The sequence below is a fragment of the Lethenteron reissneri genome, chromosome 54 (genome assembly GCF_015708825.2).
Source record: "Lethenteron reissneri isolate LAM-NWPU_2019-01 chromosome 54, ASM1570882v1, whole genome shotgun sequence".
Lineage (NCBI taxonomy): Eukaryota > Metazoa > Chordata > Hyperoartia > Petromyzontiformes > Petromyzontidae > Lethenteron > Lethenteron reissneri.
The window spans coordinates 5,004,101-5,010,330 of NC_083832.1; positions in this window are offsets into that span (position 1 = coordinate 5,004,101).

The window sequence follows — 6,230 nt, forward strand, 5'->3', positions numbered from 1 at the left end:
AAGTCCACTCAGCTCAACATCCTCCTGTACCACATCACTCCATCTCTTCTCTAGCCCGTGCCCGTTTAGCCCCCTCTATCCCGCCAGGAACAGAAGCTGTTTAGTCATGCGGTGGCTGGGCATGCGGGCTACATGACCCAGCCAACGCAGCCTCGCCAAGTCGGTAGGAGCTCACCGATGGGACTGTATCCACATTTGGATAGTCCACGTGAACAGTAGATCTTGCAAGTGCCGCACAGGGCGATCGAACCAGCGGACTACTGCACTCAGCAATACTGCCGTGAAATGTCTAAACATTAAATACAAAAAAATACAAATTCTAGGCTACTGATGCTTTTGGTTTTTTCCCCTCCAAACGCCATACGATAGAGGAGGAATACGTAATAATTTGCTTGTAATTTTTGTTTCTCGCTCTCTCTCTTTATGAGAATGCTGACTGATTTGGACCACCGTGTGCACCCAACACGCAACATGATCGAGCAGAGAGGGAGGGGAACGGAGACGTTCGCCTGGCAACGTTCCACGGACGTTACAAGGCGAGTTGTGAGCGCCCCCATCCGCTGGATCGCGTGTACTACACTGGTCAACACTGTCTGGCATAAGGTTGCTTTTTTGACTACTTGTGTTGTGGTTAATGCAAACATGATGCCTTGAATAAAGGTGTCAGTTTTGTACCAGTTTAAAAGGGTAAAAACCTACTATTATATTTTGGCACTGGTAAAAGAGATCTCATAGTGTAAATGCTTACCCCGAGCTCTCAATACTCTGATATTGCACTGTGTTTGAGTTGTACGCCTTCTGGTGTCATCTGGTCCAACACCAATGGGGACTAGGCTCTAAAGAAAGCCGTCTCGGGTGTGGACCTATCAACTTCAAGGACAGTGCATATTATCATCATTATCAGAGTTGCTTCTTTTTGTTTGCTTTTTTGACTACTTGTGTTGTGGTTAATGCAAACATGATGCCTTGAATAAAGGTGTCAGTTTTGTACAGGTTTAAAAGGGTAAAAACCTACTACTATATTCCAACGGTGTTAAGGTAATTTTGGGGTGCTGATTCCAAATCTGGCATCAATTTTTGTCTATCACATCAGGTTTTTGAGATATCAAATATTGCATTTTCAATAAAAACTGCGGAAGAAAAATATTAAATAAATGTGGATATCTACATAAAATGATATTATAAACACACTATCCTAAAACTACAGCACCATATTTTAACACTAAAGCAGTCACTGACTCGCAACAACTTGCAATCATAAGTGACAGAGTTAATTTCGGGTAAAATCAATGAAAATGGGGTATGCCGATAGCATAAAAATGAGATGTGATAGAGCAAATCTGAGATCAGATTTGGAATCGGCACCCTGAGATTAGTCTAAAACAGCTGCAAAAGTCCAGGCCAGAAAAAAATGTTTTTTTGTTGTTGACCAGCACTATTGGTAACGAGGTTGTCACCGATCTCAAACACTTACAACACATTTTATTTGTTTATTCTACCAGGTGAGGCCCCACGGCAGAGGTCGCAACCGGGTACCCGATACCCGTACCCTACCCGATACCAGAGTACCCGTTTGCGACCCTGGTGCGGCCGGGTACGGGTACGGGTAGGCCGTGAGTCACTGGTGAGTAACCATTTGTCACTCATTTCCCAACGTCTTGTCTCTTCTCACAATTCAAGTTCCTAGAATCAACCCACCCGCGCCTGCAACATGGCTTCATCCCAGAGGTCGCAATCAGGTACCCGATACCCGTACCCTACCCGTACCGAGCCGGGTACGGGTAGGGTACGGGTACGGCCCGGTACGGGTACCCGTTTGCGACCCTGGTGCGGCCGGGTACGGGTCAGGAATCAAAACCCGTTTGCGACCTCTGCCCCACGGAGCTACTTAGCTCTGTTTTTATCGGAAGCGACCCCGGCTATCCCAAATGATAGCTCAACGAAGTGGCTTGTCATCACGTGGGCATTCATAGGCGCTCAAATACTCCAAACGCGTGATTCTAAACCGGAGGAGCCGGAGAAAATCCACGTGACCACGGAGAGAGAGACACGCAAACTCCAAATGTACAGAAGCAGGCGTCAGGGTCGGGATTGAACCCACGACCTCCTGTAGACCAGGCGAGGTAGTTAACATCTCCTAGCCACTGCTGGTGAACTGAATCAATGCTGGCGAACTGGCAGATGTTATCGGCAACCACTGACACTCTCTGTAATCACACAGAACCTCTGGCTCGTTTACAAATCATCAATTTTCTCGCTCAATAATTTCTCGAACGCTGCTATAGGCTGGCTTTGGAAGGATAAGAATTCAGTGGCGTAAGGCACTACCACGAGAGTGACAGGGTATGTCTAGCCATCGACTCGCGCACTGCATCGCGTGCATTCGGATGCGCTTTTGTGGCCCGTCTGGAACGCTCTTCTTTCCGATATTAGGAAGCCAATGGAGCTACGCAATTTTAAATCATCTGGATTGGAAACGTTTATTTAGACACTGCCTTTTGTGTTTAGCTTGTTGTCCTTCCCCCGCACCTCCGATTAGTACGGTTGGCTACACACACACACGGACAGTACACATGTGTGTATATATATATTAGTGGGGAGCGATAGTGTAGTGGTTACACGTGTGTGTATATATATTAGTGGGGAGCGATAGTGTAGCGGTTAGCGCGCTGCGCTATGAACCTGGCGACCCGAGTTCGATTCCAGCTTATGGCCAACACCAGTGACGATTGTCTGAAACGGTCCTGGGCCTCCCGTAGGTCGACCAAGCCTCAAATGATTACCTGGTGCGGTGTGTATACATCGCCACTCGGGAGACAAAGGCGGTCGGGCGTGGTTCTGGCCACCCACCCCCTCGTCTGCTGTGTCGGCCTTTCTAGGTGCTCCTCGCTAACAGCACTTGTCCCAACAGTCTGTTAAGGCTATACGGGGGATCTTTATCTTTGTATATATTAGTCGATTTCCTTACGAACTCTACAATTATTTTCAGAAAAATCGAAACGTTCACAATTGTTGGACCCGCGCACAAATGACGAAGAGGACGGCTGATCAGTTTAACTCGCAAAAGGAGAGCAGATTGAGAATCATAATTCTACCGTGAAATGTCACCTCACAAAGTCTCGCGAATAGAAACAGTCTACGAAGAGGGAGTGCTGACAACATCGATTCGTCAGCGAACGGAGCGAATTCGCCTGCCCCCCGCAGTGCGACGTGAATGCAACATTCGCCAGTTCTCGACGCACACCGATTAGCGGTAACTAGCGCAACTAGCATAACTAGCATGAACTAGCGTGGGGGGGCAGGAGGTGCCTGGGCCCTCACCCATGGTGGCCAAAGCTACGAGTCGGGGCCCCCTTGGCAACCACCGTGAGATTTGTTTTCGACGTCAGTGTAAAATAAGACGGCAATTATTAAAAAAAGCGATTTACGTTTTTTCTTTGCGAAAAATTTTTCTTTTGAAAACAATTTGCTGTCGAGTGAGAGTAACGTGAGTAAAAAATTGAACGTTCGATGCAGAACTTTGTTTATGGGATACGTTTCATTAGACACGTCGGAGCGCAGCTACAGCGTTAAATGTTCGAGACCGTGAGCGCAACGACGATGTGGTGAGGGCAAGCGGAGCCACGGTATAGCATAGCCCGGGGGCAACCGCGAGAGAAACATCAAATATTGAGCTGATAATGTCGTCACTACGCCACTACGCACACCACGTGCAGTGAGCGTCCATTTTGTCTGATTTGTGACGTCACCGAGTTTAGCTTTCACGTGACCCGTGCTGTGTGTGGAGAGCGGCGGTTGGTTACGTAGCACTGCGATTAGAACCCGGACGACCTCGGCACGATTACAGCTCACGGCCAACATCACCGGCGGAGACATCCCAATGGGTTCTGCACCTCCTCATCGGCAGGTAAGTAGGCAGGTCGACTCAGCCTTAAGTGAGTGCCCTGTGCCACGTGTAGTATAATCGCCAGGTAGTGGGGGAGACAAAGGCGGCCGGGCGTGGGTCTGGCCACACTGCCACCCTGTTGGCCTTAATGATAGATGCTCGCTAACAGCGATAGCCCATAAGATTTTTTTTTAGTTAGATCGCGTAAATATTAAAATGTGTCGTTAAACCCGCCACCACCCGAGACAGCCAACTCGTAAGGGTTGTCAGGTACACAGAACGTGCGATCTAACCACAAAAAACAACTCTATTATGGATGATATTGGTCGCGAAAGCCTGCTACGTGTTAAGCGATAGCCAAACGTTCTGTAATGCGTGTTTGTCCGTCGATAGATAGTGTGTACGTGTTTTTTTGTATCAAACAGACGCCATGTTAATGATTGTGTGCGAGATAGAGGCACGTGACGCCACCTGCCATGGACCAATCAGCAGCCGCGGCCCTATCGCCGTCACGAACACCAGGATTGTGACGGTGACAAATCGAACGCTTAGGACACAGATTGTTTAAACGTGGTTTAGTGTCGCGCTGTACGCTGTATACCACTCCGGTGGCAGCGTGTGGAATAAAATGACGTCCAATTTGAACGAGGGACTCTGGGTTGTTGTTGTTGTCTCGCTGTGGTCTGGGATAGTTGTTGTAGTTATTTTGGCTGCCTTGCCCCAAGCTTGTATTTGGAACAGCAATAACAATGATATTCTTTGGGTCTTTCGGTAAAGCCACGGAGATAGAAAAAAAAATAACAATATCACGAAAAATATATATAGCGGGAGAGTTGCTGAAGCAGGAAAAAATATTTTTTCACCTGATGATGATTGCTTGCGTTGCGATGGGAAACGTCGTGATATTGTTATTATTTTAATTATTATTTTCAATCGACATGGCTTCACCGAAAGATCCAAAGAATATGAATTCCAGCAGTCGCGAAAGCTTTACGTCAAGAAATAACAATGATGCTGATAATTTCTAACACGCACAATCTTCACTCGCCCGAAAGCAGCGACCCTGAGGCCTGGATCCCAGCTCAGAGACATCCTCTCAAGTAAAACGCAATGAAAAAAAAGTTGTTGTGTGTTTGAGATAGCGCTTAAATCTTCTTGGTTCTTTCGGTAAAGTCACGTAGAAGGGAAATAATAAAATAATAAAAATAAAACATAATACAATAATTCTCACGACGTTTCGGCCACAACGCAATCAGCCATCCTCAGGTGAAGAACAGGTCTGTCGGAAAGACAGCGTCTGAATGAACAGGTCTGTCAGAAAGACAGCGTCTGAATGAATCTTTTGAGTGAGTCTTTCCGACAGACTTGTTCTTCAACTGAGGACGGCTGCTTGCGTTGTGGCCGAAACGTCGTGAAAATTATTTAATAAAATTTTAATTATTTTATTATTTCCCTCCTACGTGACTTTTTTGTATCTTATTGTGTTTAATTTTTATTATTTCCATTCTACGTGACTTTACCGAAAGAACCAAGAAGATGAATCTCTGCAGTCACGAAAGCTTTAAATCGAAATATAGCGCTTAAAGGCGGGTAAAGAGTCGGGTGGGGAGGGGGGGGGGTTGCGTTCCAGGTGGTGGAGGGGCCGACAAAACAGAGAAACATCTTGCGGGCGATCGCGTTCGTGACTCTCTCGGTGTCGAGAGTAACTCCTGGGCAGAGCTGTGTAGAGATCTCCACGTGGTTCGGGCAACGGGGCGGAGCAAGGTTCGAGAGGTTGCGTCGGGCACTCGGTCCTGTGGGCAATGAATGTACGCTACTTGTGCTATTTGCGCTGCTATAACACTGGTCAACACACTTTTTTTCTGGCATAAGGTATTCCAACGGTTTTAATGTAGTTTTGGGGTGCTGATTCCAAATCTGGCGTCAGTTTTTGTCTATCACATCAGGTTTTTGAGATATCAAATATTGCATTTTCAATTAAAAACTGCAGAATAAAAATAATAAATAAATGTGGATATCTACATAAAATGATATTATAAACACACTATCCTAAAAATACAGCACCATATTTTAACACTAAAGCAGTCACTGACTCGCAACAACTTGCAATCATAAGCGACAGAGTAAATTTCGGGTAAAATCAATGAAAATGGGATATGCCGATAGCATAAAAATGATGTGATAGAGCAAATCTGAGATCAGATTTGGAATCGGCACCCTGAAATTAGTCTAAAACAGCTGCAAAAGTCCAGGCAAAAAAAAATGTTTTTTTTGTTGACCAGTGTAATTGATCGAACATTGTGTCTATATATGTCCGCGACTTGCTTACCCGTGTCTCTATCTT